This window comes from Myodes glareolus, chromosome 19 (genome assembly GCF_982192425.1).
Source record: "Myodes glareolus chromosome 19, mMyoGla1.1, whole genome shotgun sequence".
In the NCBI taxonomy this organism is placed as follows: Eukaryota; Metazoa; Chordata; class Mammalia; order Rodentia; family Cricetidae; genus Myodes; species Myodes glareolus.
In genome coordinates this window covers 59,819,054-59,836,840 of record NC_142044.1, presented here as the reverse complement: position 1 = coordinate 59,836,840, position 17,787 = coordinate 59,819,054, and the positions used below count along the sequence as shown (strand labels likewise).

At 43.9% G+C, this 17,787-nt stretch overlaps 1 pseudogene; it reads left to right on the top strand.

Annotated features, from left to right (window-relative positions):
• The first annotated feature begins 3,005 nt into the window (after positions 1-3,005).
• LOC125407484 (tyrosyl-DNA phosphodiesterase 2-like) lies at positions 3,006-13,430 on the top strand (annotated as a pseudogene).
• Positions 13,431-17,787: the final 4,357 nt, after the last annotated feature.

Genomic DNA, 17,787 nt, shown 5'->3' with positions numbered 1-17,787 from the left:
TTAAAATAAATAAATGAGAATCTATGGAGACTGGGGTGAGGGACTCCCTCCCATAAACACAAATCACGCAGTATTGAAACTCAGGCTAGCCCAGTTTGACTTTCCCTTTGGCAGTGGTTTCCCAAAGAAGGGAACTAATTCGTATGTTCCATAAGATCTCCGACAAGCCCTGTCTGCACACACACTGGTTTTTCAGAGCTATGATCCCTTAATGGATTAAAAGTAGCTTCTCCAGATTAATGCCTGCTGCCACTTTCTAGTCTTCCCTGGCCTGCTCATTTTCAAACAAGCTAATTTTGCGTCTTATTTTTGCTGCTCTCCTTCATGGTGGGAGCTTTGTATAGGTCTTAGATTGCTTATGGATGTCCATCTTTTTTTTTTAATCACCCTTACTGAGTTATATTTCGTATACCATGTAATTTACCTGCTTAAAGTGTCCACATCTCTAGTTTGAAGTTGCAATAACAAGGTTGTCCAAATCATTTTTATAATAAACCTTAAACACTTTTAATAATTCATCCACTTGCAGCACTTTACTCCTTTTCATTGTTAGATAATATTTCAGTGACTGGACCAACCACATTTTTGTTTATTCATTCGTTAATTTATAGATAATTGAATTGGTTCTGCTTTTTGACTACTGTGGAAATGGCTGTTATGCACATTCATGTACAAATATTTACATAGAAATATTTTTCATCTTTTTTTTTGGACATGCAATAGAAGTGGGATTGCTACATTTTAACTCTCTATATAACTTTTTAAGGAACTACCAGGCAGTTTTTCAAAATTCTGAAAGCTATTCTCTACCCACTTACATTTTCAGCCATTCCGGTCCTTGCCAATAGTGATCACCTGCTGTGGCCATCCGAGGGAGGCAGTAGGCGATGTTTATTGTAGTTTTGATGAGTATTTCTCCAGAGACGAAGGATGTTGGCCATTCTTTCGTGTGCAAATCGACAACATCCTAGTTCTCGTTGAACAAGCACCTTTGCATACATTTTTTTGTCCATTTTTAAGTGGGCTATTCATTTTTTATTACTAAATTGTAAATGTTTTTATTATGCTTTAAATGCAAGTTCTTAATCATAATATATGATTACAGGCTTCCTCTCCCATTCGGTGGGTTGTTCTTTCAACCTCTTGACCTTTTGACAATTAATAATGTCTAATTTAGTGTGTACATGTGTGTTTATGTGTGCATGTACTTTCTGTATCATATTTAGGAAAAGTTCCTCCTAACTTGAAGTTGCAAATATTGACTCCTATATATTTTTCTGTGAGCTTTATCATGATGTTTGAGGGTATTTGAGTTTCTCCATGTACAGCATAGAGACAGAACTTGGCGTCATCTTGTTCTAGTGGATATTCAGTTGTCCCGTTTGTTGAAAAGACTTCCTTCCTCCCATGGAGGTGCTGTATGCAGTGGGGATGAGGCTGAATAACTGTCTGGCTTTATTCTTGGGTACCAACAGTGAGCTAACCTTTCTTCTGACTTATTGAACAGTTCAATAAGTCACTGTTGTCAACCCCAGAGCTGTGCTCCCTCTACCTGCTGCTTCCTGGTCCAGGTCATCTCTCAGTTTTGTCAAACAATTAGCATAAAGTCATTTAAGGGGAAGTGGACATAGGCGGGTAGGGAAAGACCTCCATCCGTCCATGTGGGTCGGAGATCTGCAGGAGTTCAGCCATCACAGACTTCCTTCCAGTTTGCTCCAGATTTAACTTCTTGCCATATCCACACTTTGGTGCCTCCAAGTCCTGGAACTTTCTATGACTTTCCATGGAGCCAGGGGACTCGATCCTTACCAGCGCTTCCTGCAGCGGGCACTCCATCTTAGCTGCCCCACCTGGCTAACCACTGCCCATGCTTCTAGTCTCATCATCAAAGATGCCTGGAAAGTTTCATTTCCTATGGTAGATATTCCTTTCTGGTTTTGCTCATTTCTTATTTTAATGGATTCGGGAGCAATAGCGGTGCGGTGTGGGCCACATTTAGGAGTACAGAAAGGTACTCTTCAGTTCTAACTGTGCACAGTTCCAAGGGGTCTTCGGTCATCATCCACACAGATGATGGTTCTTGGTGAAAAGAAGTTCTGTCTTGACAAATACACATCCACAGTTAAGGGTAGAGAATAATAGAAAACAATTTTGATGAATGAGAGCCTAACAATCAGCATTTGCCTCCCTGATGGTGGGCATCAAGCATCTGTTTTCCCATTATCAAGCTTGGTGATAAAGAAATGTTTGGCAAATGAGGAGAAAGATTAATAAGCAGCTGTGTAACATGACTGTAATACACAAATCCCTTCAGTACTCCAGTGCCGATTTCGTTCTTTTCCTGTCCTGACTCGGGAGAGGAGAATAAAATACTGCATTTCTTCCATTTCTTGCAGCCACTGCTCCGAAGCTAAACTTGTATGTTACTCATACACACGTCACCACAGGCTAATTAGATGTAAGAGTCTACTCCCAGTTCAAAGAAATCTGACTTCAAAGCACAGTTGAACTCGTTTTTAAATCAATCATCTCACAGAAAAAGACCAAGTGCTGCTGTTCACCAGCTTTGGGCTAAAACTGAGTTTAGTCAGTCCACCCATCTTGGTGATTATGAAGGAAAACTACGTTTGCAAAGGATATTGGTATGTCGCCTCAATGCTACGTACCTTTTCAGAAAGTTTTCCTTTACTTTATGTGCATGAGTATTTGCCTGCATGTTTATCTGTGCACCACATGCATGCCTAGTGCCCAAGGAGGCCAGAAGAGGGCATCAGATCCCCTGAAACTGGAGTTCCAGTCAGTTTTAAGTCTCCTTGAGGGGCTGGGAGCTGAACCCAATCCCCTGCAAGAACAGCAAGTGTTTCAGTCCAGCAAATAAACCATCTCTCCATCCCCCAGATTATTTACTTTTAAGTCTGTTGCAACATGGGAGAAGATGAGAGCATGTCTTTTAAATACGCTTTGGTCTCATTTGGTCATAAAACTTCGGAACAATACTTAGACAGATGTTGCCTAGAGATGATTACGACAACTTTGATATTCTGATGAGAAGCCACCAAGACACCATGATGAGTCAAGTAAGTTACTCAAGATTGAGGAAGCAGAAGAGAAAGAGGCCAAGGCCATCCCAGTGTCGTGGCACTGTTTCCTGTGGTTCTGCCTAACATACACATGGACTCGGGATTTGACACACCAGTAAAATCTGGAAACAGAAAATGCAAAGTAGGAGATACTGGTTTTTGACTTCTCAGAATACTTAGTTTGCTGAGAAAGCCTCCTGTGACATTTAGATTCATCCCGTGTTAACGGTTAAGCTGGCCTCAGCCACAGTCAGTATCTTGGATTGTTGCCTGGCGATTTCTCAAGATTGTTGGAAGGTGCCGTGGCCTGTCTTTTCAAGAATAGTTGAGACATGATCAAGAAGAGAACATGCTTCCACTCTTCTGAAAAAAAAAAAAAGAAGAAGTCAAACTGAAGTATTTCTTTCCAAAGGGAGAGGAAATTGTTTGACCTGAACTGAGCTCAGCTTAGTAATTACAAGGCATTTTGTTTGGTGTTAGCTTAAATCACCTTCTAGCTGGCAACACCTATTCATTTTCTCTGTTAGCATCTAGTAGGTATGTTTCAAAAGTAGATGGCCATGGTTTTTAAACTTCTGAGGTAATCATAGTAATTTGAAAGGTCATTCATAATACTGTCATTGTATAACTATTTTATTCATAGAGCCAAATACTGAGCTTATGGGGAAACAGAGACATAAATGTTTTATTATCATTTATAGAAAACTAGAGACCCTTTGAAGCATCAGCCTACTAGATACACTTTAACTACATTCTAAAATATTACTTGTCTGAGTTATACTTAAATAATTCTATTTCTTGCATCTTAAGTTACCTGTTTTCTTGTGTGTATGTGTGTGGGGATGGTGTATACACATGTGTATATATGCCTATGCCTGTGGGAGTTAGGAGTCAGTCTGGGGTGGGGAGCTTCCAAGATCAGTCTACTACTTGTTTTTCCTTGCAAGTGTATTATTATTAATTAATTTATATAGATCCTCCCACTGGGACCTGGAGCTCATCAGATAGGCTAGTCCGGATGCCCACCAAGCCTCAGAAGTCCACCAGTCTCTACCTCCCCAGCACTGGGATTACAAGCAGGCATCACCATGCCTTGCTTTATATGTTGGCGCTTTATATGTTGCTTTATATGAGGATGAAACTCAGGTCATCATGTTCGCACAGCAAGCACTGTATGGACCAAGCTATCTCCTTAATCTTTACCTACTTCATGAAGTCTCTTTGTTTTGGATGCTAGACCTATGAGCTCTCCTATAAGCAAACGCTCCCTGCTCCCGGCTCATATACTTGGTTATAGAAATCTTTAAAAAATATGCACTTAAAATTTTCATTTATGCGCAGGTGTGTGCACACGTTTGTGGTGCTGTAGAGGCCAGAGAGAGTATTGGATACTTTGTGGCTGGAATTGCAGGAGATAACGAGCCACCTGCTGTTGGTGTTGAGATGTGAGCCCGGGTCTTCAGGAAGAGCAGTAAGCTCTCTTACTACCAAGCCATCTCTGCAGCAAAGAACACTAAATGTCAAACTGAAAACTCTATGGAGCATTACAACGTTGCTATATAAAAAATATCTGCTGTTCACCTTCACAGAGTCTATATGCATCTGTTTGACTTTCATTAAAATTATTTTGGGGGTGTGTGGCACACACCATAGCTTGTGTGTGGAGGTCAACAGACAACTTTGAAGAGTTGGTTCTCTCTTGCCAGCCCCTATTTCCTTTAATATATAATGCTATACTATTTTACAAGCATTCACCTTTTTTTAAGTCTTTCTTGGAACCTAGCAGGAACTTTTCTCTATTTGATAGTTTCTGTTTTTATTTCTCAATTATTTTCTTCTTCTGTTCATTGGCTTTCTTCTAGTAAGGTGCATGTTGGATCTTCTGAATGCATCCTCCTTGTTTTCTATCACGTGTGTGTGTGTGTGTGTGTGTGTGTGTGTGTGTGTGTGAGAGAGAGAGAGAGAGAGAGAGAGAGAGAGAGAGAGAGAGAGAGCAGGTGTGAACTTACTACAGTGACTTCTGTGGACAGTCACAGATCTCTTGGTCCCTGACTTACATTGTGTTTGATATTGAGCCTCTGGGGATCCCCTGTCTCCCCGTCCCATGCTATCACAGGGACAGTAGGATTTAGGGTTATAGACGTGAGCCATCACACCCAGTTTTACTTGGCTTCTGGGGATCTGAGCTCTGGTCCTCAATCTTGCATGGCCATCCTCCCAGTTTACTGATCTCCCGCTCTTTAACTAGAAGAAGTAGAATACTAATTCTGAAGAAACTCTCTTGGGTCAGATTCCCTGGGTTTGAATCACAGCTTAGCTGTCGTAAGATATACCATGTTGGCATGTCTTGCTAGTTTGTTCTTGGTTGGTGGATAGGCAACAGGATTGCATGGCAGGTTCAGTTGCACAAAATCTCAAAATCTCAGCCATTCACGAGGCTGGGGCTGAGTATGGAGAGAGCTCAGCACGTGAGACGAGCCCAGGCAACGTGAAGCTCCATAGTAGGAAAGTATGAATGGAAGTAAGGTCTATGCTACATGCTCATAGTAGCCCAGTCATGCTCCGTTACCCGTATTTCCTACGTTACAGGGTCTTTTCACATTGTTCCGTGATTTAATCCTATAATTATTTTGTCTGGTTGCCCAGTTCATGTTCAGCCAACTCATTAATAATTATGTGGGACATTATATCCAGCTGCAAATCTTTTCTTATTCATTCTGTGTTTCCTGGATTCCTCTCAGAAAAACATTTAAAGACCTATTTTAGAGAAACATTTATTTTTTGCCATTTAGCACATTTAAAAGCAAAAACAACAAACAAACAAACAAACAAACACAGTTCCCTATGGAGAACGAAGTTGGTCCCCCACCTCTGTGTATGTGTTTGTGTGTGTTAGTATGACTGTGTGCACATGTGCATGTAGGCAGACATGGAGGCTAGGACTCCACATGTGGTGTGCTCCTCTAACACTCTTCACGTTTGTTTTTAGAGACAGGGTCTCTCACTGAATCCAAAACTTACGCATTTGGCTGGGATGGGCAGCCATTAGACTTCACAGATCTGCCTGTCTCCCGAAGAGCTGGGATTACAGGTGTCTGCCTCCATGCCTGGCTTTTTCTATAATTTCTTTTGACCCAAATTCAGGCCCACAGGCTTGTGTGTCATGCACTTTGCCAGCCGAGCCTCTTCTCCAGCCCACAAGTTCAGTTTTATTCTCATGCTTGACACGAGCAATCTGTACCTCCACTTTATCTTCTTTTTCTAACTGTATTCCAGAAGGTTCTGGTCATGCTGATCCAAGTATTCGGCATCTTTGGTGCATCCTCTGAGGTAGAGGAAGGTAATTTTGTTCTCTTTAACATTTTGTTTTCTGTTATCTGCAGAATGGCCAGACATGGGGTAGAGTATCATGGTGTCTTGGATGCTCTCCAGGCACACATATCATTTTTCGGACCATAAAAGGAGCCTCGGAGCTTTTGGCAACCAGGATAGTACTGACTCAACTTCAGAAGGGCTAACTTTATGCTGACGGGCACAGAAGAGAAAAGAAAACACAGAACAGCAAAGGGGTCACCCCAGACCACAGTTCTCGTGCACGCTGTGCACCACAGACCACAGGTCTCGTGCACGCTGTGCACCACAGACCACGGTTCTCGTGCACGCTGTGCACCACAGACCACAGTTCTCGTGCACGCTGTGCTAAGATGAAGAACTCTGCAGTGTTTTTGTGCCCACGCATGCTGTGCTTGTCATGTATGCCATTATCCCTTTCTTAGATTATCCATTTCAGGCAGGCACTTTAACCTGCATTGCCCATGAGAAAACGGATGCTTAATACCATGCGGCTCTTCAGAACGTCAAACCCAGGTCTAGTACATATCATCATTCAGGTGCATTCCTCTCTCTGTGTTTTAGTAACTCTTTAGAAGGACAGAAGTTGGTAAGAAACTTCAGATGTCACAGAAACAATCAACAAAGAGAAATTCTCAGGATCTGCCAGTCTTCCTATAGCATGTTCAATGTATTATAATTTTCCACATTAACATGTGGAAATGCATTACAGCTTTCTATACTTCACCGACTGATTTGCAGGCAGACCAAACCAGGAGATTTTCCCCGTTTCCCAGGTACTTCAGTAGTTGCATAGCCAAATCAGATTCAGCTTTGTCGGCTGAATCTTTGTTGGCTTCACCCCGTTCTACACATAGAGCAACAATACTTTCATGCCTGTGGTTGGTACTGAACACATGCTTGCATGCCCTCCCTGAGCTTACTGCTTCTTTGAATGTTGACAGTCATATCTCAAGCCATAGCTAGGGCTCCAAGAAGGCCAAGAAACCAAACACTTCTCCCCCATTTCAGAACTCTCACTGGAGCATGATGGGAAAAGCAAAGTGGCCTTCAACAGGCTACTCCTGTTGTCAGTTCCGGATCGAGAGCGTTCTCATGCATGGGGGAACTGCGCATGAGTGATCGGGTCTGCTCTCGTCCTAGGTCGCAGGCTCTGGAAAGCCACGCGCTCGGCTTTCTTGTCTGAATTCCTTCTCAGATCACAGGGTTGGCTGGTGTGTGAGCACACAGAAGGTCCTGCACTCGGTGCCAGCCGTGGGTTTTCCTCTTTGTGCGCTCTCTGATGGCTCAGGGTGGTTAATTGGTGCAGCACTGCTTTGTGGGAGCTAATTGATTTGGCCCTCTGAGCTTACAGGTGAGACCTTCCATCAAGGCTAATGGCCAGTTACCCACAGAGGCCACGCCCGAACCTTCCCTTGGCCACATCCTGTTTTTAACTGCAGTACACTTGCAGGGGGAGGGGCCCTGGGGCTCCCTCTAAGCCAGTCATCCTCAAACTCCTGCATGTGTGAGAGTCATCCGGTGTGCTTGTTAAGACACAGGCGGCTGGTGCTCCACCCTGAGGACCTCCATGTCACTCGTTCTAGGATAGAGTCCAAGGTTCCTGGCATTCATCCCTTTGGTGCCTAAACAAAGCATGGCAGTCTTCAAAGCCTCGGCTTGGCGGGCAAAGACACAGAGACTTTGTAAGACAAGCAGAGAAACACCTAAGCGCCCTGGTTTCCCCTTTGAACTGAATAAAAATGTGGGAAAGCTCTAACGAGCCTCTAATTTAGTGATTCCCAAAGACTCCTAGGCCAAGCATCAGCATCACCTGGGGACCCAGGAGGGATGCAGCTCTCGGACCCACCTAGGCGCCATTAGAATGCTGCCAACAGAGCCCCTCAGGCCCCAGTAATGAAGGTGGGAATCACTGCCTCAGGCCCATGCTCACATGACAGAGTGATCCCCCCCAGTTGAACTTGAGGGGAGCACCATAGATCCACACTAGCAGTAAGAGTAGAGCAGAGGCGGAGTCTGTGTCTCTCTACCTTGTCCAGTGTGTGTAGGTGTGAATCACAGCACCAGTCAGGTCCCCGCGCTAGACGTGACTCCAATGTGTCCTTCACAATGACACCCTTCTCCACAGGGCCCCTTCTCATTCCCACTACTGTCGCCTACTAATCTGCTTTCTGCTTCTAAAACTCAGTCATCTGAAAAATGTCCCATGGGGATGGGAACTGGATGGCTCAGTGGGTGAAGCGCTTGCTACATAAGCATGGGGACCTAAGGGTAAATTCCCTGGCACCCACGTAAAGCATGTGTGTGTAACTAGAATGGGGTGTGTGCAACAGCATGTGTATGTAACTGGCATGGGCACTGTGCAGTGACATGTGTTTGTAAGTAGCAAGGGGGTTGGGGGTGCGAGTGAGGTGGGGACAGGTGGGCAGCAAACTTCCACTTCTGAGACACATCCCCAGCCCTTTAGTCCACATTTCTAATTTCATCCTTTTGTTGATGTTTTTGGTCTAAGTTTTAAAATTTCTTTATAGGTCCTCGACACTAATGCGGTGGACCTGGTGTCTGGAACCTCGACACTAATGCAGTGGACCTGGGGTGTGTGACCTCGACACTAATGCAGTGGATCTGGGGTTTGCCACCGAGTCTGTAGCTTTTTGTCACTTTCATGCCTTTCACAGAATAAAAGGTTTTCATTTGGATGACACTCAGTTTATTGTGATTTCTTCTTTGTAAGAAAATGGCACATAGTAACTCAAACAGAAGCATGGCACAGGATGGTTGACAGGGATCACTTATGCCTTTCCAGGGTAGCCTGTAAAATACAAGTCAAGTCCACTTGCTTCCCTCTATAAAACATCTTAGTGGCAGCTGGGCGGTGGTGCCTCTTGGGGGAGGCAGAAGTAGACAGATCTCTGTGAGTTTGAGGCCAGCCTGGTCTACAAAAGCTAGTTCCAGGACAGGCTCCAAAGCTACAGAGAAACCTTGCCTTGGAAAACAAAACAAAACAAACAAACAAAAAAAGGGGGGGGAGAGGCTTCCTATTGCTTCCAGCTTCCTGGTGCCCTTAGCATCAGGTTTAGGCTTTACACTATTGGATGCACCATGCCACCCTTCACTGCTTTCCCACAAAAGGGACAATTCTGAATTTCTGGAAAGTCACAGAAAAGGCTGAGTCATCTTCAGTGTCCTTCCCTCTCCACAAACTCTTTCAGGCTTTACCGCATCTCCATGATTTCCTTTCCATGGACTGCCCAATGCTGACTTCTCTGAGTCTGCAGCGCCCTGTGGCAGGATGAGTGCCCATCCTTTCCTACCCCTTCCTCTCCACTCCTTGAATGGAAGGACTGCTTCTTTCCTTCTGTCTGCCCACCGCCTTTCAAAATGCCCACCGCATAGGCAGCCCACCCCCGTTCCCTGGCTTCTGATCTACAGCCTCCTGGCAGCATCACCCAGCAAGGAAGGAAAGGAAACAGAACCCAAAGGAAATGTTAACTCACAAATTAACGTCACTCACGGGGCCTCTGATCAGCTTCCACAAGATTCTGCAGCTACAGAGCGTCCTTCATTATCCAGCCCTGTGTGGTCGATCTTCAGGCAAAATGTTTTATTTTGTTTCTCTAACTCCTTAGTGAGAAATGTTTATCCTGTCTTAGGGATGAGGGAACCGAGCCCAGATAGGTCAGAAACTCCATCCAAAATTACCATCAAATCATTAGCCCTCACCAAGAAGTTTCTCTGACTTTGGCCCTGTGGGACAATAGCACGGGACATTGGTATGGTCCACCAAAGCTGGACGGCACTGAGAGCATCATCCATCAGAACAGCGTTCCATGTTGGACTGTGAATAACAATTGAATAACGATCATTTGAAATGTCTACTCAATGCAAGAACTGAACAAATGTGTCCTTGCATCAGTACCGAGTTTAAATAGGCAGGCTCCTGAGTCCTGCACAACACAAGCCTACTGGCAAGTCTCTGACAGACAGAACAGATTCCCCTGGTTCCTACAGCATCCCTAACGCTGTAAGCAGACACAACTCGTCACAAACACGGCTGCTTGTCTCCCCTTTCTGCCTTATTTGATCAGGGTCTCTTCCTCTGTAAACTGAGAGGTAGTAATGATGATCATTAGCTCTGGTTTCATTCTGATGCTGTGACAGAACACTCTGAGCAAAGCAACTTGGTGGAGGAAAAGGTTTGATTTCTGGACCTTCCTAGACCAGGACTGTTGCTGGGTCTCCACCCATCCTTGCCCCTTTTCCCAGTAGGTCATTGACCTCCTAGGTCACAGTAGAAGCTGCTGCATGCTGGCTCGCTTGCTCAGGCTTGTGGTTAACTGTGTTAGATGGTCCAAGACCACCTGCTTAGACATGGTAACACCCACAGTGGGCTGGGTCCTCCTATCGTAAATAACAATCAAGATAGACCCTCATTGACACATCCACGGGCCAGTCTGATGTAGGAAACTTTCCTATATCAATGGAAACTTTTCTGTCAGATGACTAGACTGTGTCAAATTGACAATTAAAGCTAGCAAAATCACCATGCTTCTCACATTGTCACATTAACTTTGCTCTCCAATACTGTGGCCTTCAGAAAGAGGAAGGGTCCACTTAACAGGAAGAGTGGACGCTAGGAGAAATTCAGGAAGGTGGACTCCCATATGACCTCCTTTTCTGCTTCTAAGGCAGCAGTCATAGAGTACACAGTCATTTTGAAAGGCTATGATCTGCAGATATTGTAGAGATAGGAGACCTTCTTGGACCAAGACTGTTGCTGGATCTCCACCCATCCTTGTCCCTTTGTCCAGTGAGCATAGACCTACCAACCACATGGCCAGGATGTCAAAAACATCACTGACTTTTCAGAGAATGGACTCTTAACTATATCTTTTATCTACCAGAGTCTTGGTGAACACACCACAGCCCCAGATTCCTTGAGGTGAGGAGGAGAGTTCTTAAACACTGGGATAGGCGCGCACACGCGCGCGTGCGCACGCACGCGCACACACACACACACACACACACACACGTTCATATCAGAGCATCCTGCTTTTCGGAGCTTAATCACCAAGGTCCCAGTTGCCACTAGATCTTGAAGTTCCTGAATGGCACTGGAACTTACCGTAGTAAGTACTGAGGCCATGTAAATGTGTATGCCACCACTGTCTGACCTCCAATGGCTTAGCATTGTCCTTCTTATCTTTAGGCAAACTTTATTTATTAAAACATAAATAAAGCCGGGCCGTGGTGGCGCACGCCTTTACTCGCAGTACTCGGGAGGCAGAAGCAGGCGGATCTCTGTGAGTTCGAGGCCAGCCTGGTCTACAAGAGCTAGTTCCAGGGCAGGCTCCAAAGCTACAGAGAATCCCTGTCTCAATCAATAAAAAAATAAATAAATACAATATCACTATCATTTCCTTTTTTGTCTAAAATTAAAAAGAAGGCTATAACTAATATAAGAAAAATGTATACAGTAAGTATAATAACTTTATACAATATATACAGTCAGTAAGTATATCAACAATATCTGGTGCATTTGCATTTGACAAATTCAGAGAAAATACTTTATATCTATCTTATTTTGGTGCGTTCAGAGTCTTGTATTTTCTATTATTATTATTATTACTTATTATTTTAAAATTATTATTTACTATTATTTTTCTTATTATTTTACTCATTTCAATTTATTATTATTTATTATTACTTTCTATTATTATTATTACCTTCTATCATAATTTGTTTTCTCTGTCAGGTAAACAAGGAAAACTATAACTATCTAGTCTTCAACTTCCTCAGGGACTCAAGAAGGAAATAATATTAACCAAATAAGCAGGAAGTGAAAGCAAGCAACTTCCAAAAAATGTGAGTAATGACAGAAACATTTGGTTGCCTGCACAAACACCCAAAGTTCCTCTGCAATGTTGGGGTATCTATCTTCTGCCGACAGGCCTAGTATATCTGACAGATTTTCTGTGAAGCAGAATATTTTGAAGGGCTGTCCCTCCTTGTCCTGACAATGTTTGGCAATCACTTTCTTTTGCATTCTGCTTGCCCAATTAGGACACCAGACTATCAGCAGTCGAGGCAAGGGCGTTTTTCACAACCAGGGGCTTACTTTTGCCACAAAGAAAGGAAACTCCATGTGGAGTTTCTTCGATGCCTATTATCTTCTCTGAAGTAGATGCTGTGGTTACAGCATCTGGGAGCAACTCAGATACAGTAGAACCAGCAAAGGCACCGGCGTGAAGAGGCAGTGGCTTCAGTGCATGGGGTTTCCATTGGTGGTGAAATGAGACCTCACGAAGGCCCACACCTTCCTGTCCAAGAACAACTGGCAGACGGGAAAAGTGCTGAGTACCTACTTTGAACCACCAGAGCCACACCAACCTCTGACATCCCTCAAATCCGAGGCCTTGGTTATCACAGGTAACAAAGAAGGAGATTTCACAACTATACTGTTGAAGAAAGAAAGAGCAAAATTTAAAAATCAAGAGATTGTGACATTTGCAAACACTAAAATGGTGAGAAAGCTGCTGTGTGCAAAAGTGAGTGTAGATGGAAATGAATTTCGCCTTACGACATCCCATTTGGAGAGCACCAGAGACCATTCTGCGGAGCCAATAAGCCAATTAAAAACGGTTTTTCAGAAAATGCAAGAGGCTTAGGTTCCACTACTGTCCCATTTGCAGGAGACACAAATTTAAGAGGTTAAGAAGTTATCAAACATGGCAGTTTTTACCCAGTAATGTTTTTGGTGCTTGGGAATTTTCGAGAAAAGCTAAACATCACAATATACACGGGATACGAAAATAAATAATAATCTCAGGATTCCTGCTGCTTGCAAGCCTTGCTTTGAGCGAATATTTTTCAGAGAAGAGGAGGGCCACTTCAGTCCCCAAAGTTTGGACCTTGTCAGGTTGGGAACTGGACTGCGGTAGATTCCCTGGAGAACGCGCTGTACTGGTGAGCCGCAGCCTCGCGGCAACACACAGGTGAACAGAAATGGGTTGATGTAATAGTTAGCACTAGCCCGTGAGAGGCCTACGACACTGGCCAGACAGTTGTAACTGATAACAAGCCTCAGCGTGGCTGTTTCATAAGGGGCTGTGGGAACTAGCAGGGCCGATGGGAGACGGAAACTGGTCCAGTGGGACCGGGCAAAATGGAGCAAAAGCCTCTGTCTACAGCCATGTTTCTCTGGGTTGTTCCTTGCAGGGGCTGGGACACTAAGCATGATGAAAATGTGCATGTAGATTCTGTGAAGGGAGGCAGGGAGGAAGGCAGCAAGGAAAGTGACGGAGGGAGAAGGAAGGAAAGTCTGCCCTCAGTCTTTGACTTAGGAGCTCAGTTGCTCTAGGATTTAAATGCTCCACCCCAGCTTCTTGCCTCTCATTGTTCCCTTCGAGTCTGACCTTTTTTCCAGCCAGCTCCAGTTCCTTCTAAAACCTAGAGAATCCTTCTAGTAAAATCCTCACACATTTGGCATCTGCTTCTCTTGGGTCTCACCAGCACGCAAACCTAATATTAAATTCTCCCCACCAGGCTCTGACTCACTCTGACTGATTCCAGGAACTCTCCCCACACTAATCCTATAATTATACGGTGTGGTCAACATTATGAAGAGAAAGAGCAAGATACTCAATGAACAAATGCAACTCTGTGGCACTGAGGACTGTCACCCACAGAGAAGTGCATTAGGTAGCAAATACTCCCTGCTCCCTCCAGCCTGGGAGGCTGGTGGTCTAACTGCAGGTCTTCACTCCTCCTTCAGCTCACCCCAAGCTCTGCAGCAGACTACCTGCCGCTTTCCTTCCCCACTGGTCTCCTTCTAAAGTGGACCCCACAAACGTCCCCTCCTACCAGCCCTCCCAGCACTCATTGCTTTACCCCAGATCCAGCAGGCACTCCCTAGTAACCCATAGGCCACTGTGACTAGCTCACTAGCGAAGCAACCAGGCTAACCGCAGATCTTGACTTACTGCTCCTCTCCCCCAAATCTACCCTTTTAGTCTGAGCCCCAGTCTGCAGCATGCCACCTGCTGAGGCCTCCCTTCCCCCAGCCCCATCCCCCGTGGATCACACAGATCTTCCCCTTCTAACTTCCATATTCCCCACTTACTGCTTCATCCCAGCCCCCAACTCCAGCAGCCTATCAGGCAGCTGGGAACCTGTAGGCCACTCAAACCAGGGAAGCAGGCTGGCTAATTGCAGAACTTCGCCTCTCCCTCTGCTCCTCCAAATCCAATCCCCCAGTCTCATCCTCAGCTCTGTAGCCTGCCTTCTGTGTGTCCTCTCTTCACTCTCTGCCCCTCATCCCTAAGGGACTAAGAAGATCCTGGGGGAACATCCTGCTTCCCTCTCTCCTGCAGACCTCCTCAGCACCCTGGCCCATCCCTATTCCTAAGTGTCAGCTCCCAATACCTAGAAACACATTTTACCTAGACCCCAGTGGCCATGCCTATCAAGATCCCAAAAGAACGACTACAGGGCAACACACAATCACCACACTTTCCTAAGAACCAGAAAGGACAACAGAAACTAAGGAACAAAACACCCACCCAACAAAGACAAGACCAGAAAGCAGCGCCTAGATTTACAGTCTTCCCAAACGCAGACGGCTACGTGCCAGCATACAAACAGGATCAATAGTAGCCAGGAAAATATGCCACCACTAGAGCCCAGCAACTCTACCACAGCAGACCTTGAGAATTACAACATAGCTGAAGCACAAGACAAAGACCTTGAAATAGCCTGTGTGCATATGATAGACGTACTTAAAGAGGAAAAGAATAAATATCTTACAGAATCTGTGAAAACACAAACAGCTGAGGGAAATGAATAAAATCGTTCAAGACCTAAAAGTGGAAATGGAATCAAAGAAGAAAAACTAAACTGAGGAAAATCTAAAAATGAAAACTTTGGAAACCTGAGCAGGAACCACAGAGGCAGCCTCCCCATCAGTATACAAGAGATAGAGGAGAAAACCTCAGGAATTGAGGACATAATTGGAGAAGGGGACACCTCTGACCGCCCCCCCAAATGTTAAATCTAAAATGTCTGGGCACAAAACATTCAGGAAATCAGGGACACTATGAAAAGACCAAATCTAAGAATAACAGGCATAGAGGAAGAAGAAAAAAAACCAGCTCAAAGGCACTGAAAACAATTCAACAAAATCATAGAAGAAAATTTCTGTAACCTAAAGTTACAAGTACAAGAAGCACACAGAACACCGAATAGACTGAATCAGAAAAGGAAGTCCCCGCACCACATGATAATTAAAACACTAAATGTGCAGAACAAAGAATGAATATTCAAAACCACAAAGGAAAAAGACCCAGTAACGTATAAAAGCAGACCTATTAGAATAACTCCTGACTTCTCAGTGGAGTCTCTAAAAGGCAAAAGGATCTGGACAAATGTGCTGTAGACTTTTAAGAGACCACAGACGTAGCCTGGCTTGCTATTCCCAGCAAAACACTGAATCACAATAGATGAGTAAAATAAGATGGTCCATAATAAAACCAAACTTAAGTAATATCTATCTATAAATCCAGCCCTACAGAAGACAAACTCCAATCTAAAAAGATTAATTACATGCAAGAAAACACAAGTAATAAACAATCTTAGACCAGCAAAGTCAAAAGAAGGGATTCTCTCTCTCTCTCTCTCTCTCCCTCCCTCCCTCTCTCTCTCTCTCTCTCTCTCTCTCTCTCTCGCTCTCTCTCTCTCTCTTCTCTCTCTCTCTCTCTCTCTCACACACACACACACACATATTCATACAAACAAAACAAAAATAAAAATGAAAAATGCCAGAAGCAACAATCATTGATCAGTGATGTCTTTCAACATCAGTGGTCTCAGTGCCCCAATGAAAAGACACAGGGTAACAGAAGGAATGCAAAACCAGGCTCCATCTGCTGTATTTTGAATCAAGAAACTGCTACAACCAAAAACAAACCTAAACATCAAAGACAGGCATCGCCTCAGGCGAAAAAGATAGAAAAAGATATTCCAGGCAAGTGGACCTTAGAAGCAAGCTGGTGTAGCCATTTTAACATCTGACAAAACAGACTTCAAACAAAAGCTAATAAGAAGAGAGAGGATAGGACACGTCATACTCATAAAAAAAGGTCCACCAAGAGAACAGATATTGCAGTTCTTAACATCTATGAACCAATTACAAAGACACCCAGTTTCATGAAAGAAACACACTATAGCTCAATCACATAGCCACTCTTAAACATTGATAATGGGAGACTTCTATACCTGACTCGCACCGATAGACAGGTCATCCACACAAAACAAAACATAGAAACACTGACACTAACTGACGCTATAAACCAAATGGACCTGACAGATATACAGGGCATTTCACCCAAGCACAAAAGAATGCACCTTCTTCTCTTCACCTCACAGAACTTTCTCCAAAACTGACCACAAGTTTGGACACAAAGCAAATCTAAACTGATACAGAAATTGAAATAATCCCCTGCATACTATCTGACCACAATGGATAATGCTGGATTTCAAGGACAGAAGCAACAAAAAGCTTGCAAACTCATAGATACTGAACAACTCACTCCTGAATAAAAAATGGGCCAAGACAAAATTTAAAGACTTTCTAGAATTGAATGAAAATGAAAATACAGCATACACAAACTCACAGGACCCAGTGAAGGCAGTTCTAAGCAGTGAGTTCATAGCTCTAAGTACCTACATGGAAAAATTGGGGCAATCTCATGTTAGTCACAACAGCACACATGAAAGCTCTAGAACAAAATGAAGAAATCACACCCAAAAGGAATACATGGCAAGAAATAATCAAACTCAGAGATGAAATAAATAAAGTAGAAACAAATAAACAAACACAAAAAGCTGTTCAGAGAATCGGTGAAACAAAAAGTCAATTCTTTGAGAAAATCATTAAGACTGACAGCCTCTTATCCAAACTAACTAAAAGGCAGAGATAGAACATGCAGGCTCTCAAAATTAGGAATGAGAAAGAGGATGTAACCATAGATACCGAGGAAATCCAAAGAGTCATAAGGACATACTTTAAAACCCTGCACTCCACTGTCTTAGAGCTTCTATAGCTGGGATGAAACACCATGACCAAAAACAAGTTGGGGAGGAAAATATTTATTTAGCTTAGACGTCCACATTGCTGTTCACCAATGAATGAAGTCAGGACAGGAGCTCAAACATGGTAGGATCCTGGAGGCAGGGGCTTATGTAGAAGCCATGGAGGAGTGCTGCTTACTGACTTGCTTCCCATGGCTTGCTCAGCCTGCTTTCTTAGAGAACCCAGGACCACTAGTCCTGGAATGGCTACACCCACCATTGACCATAA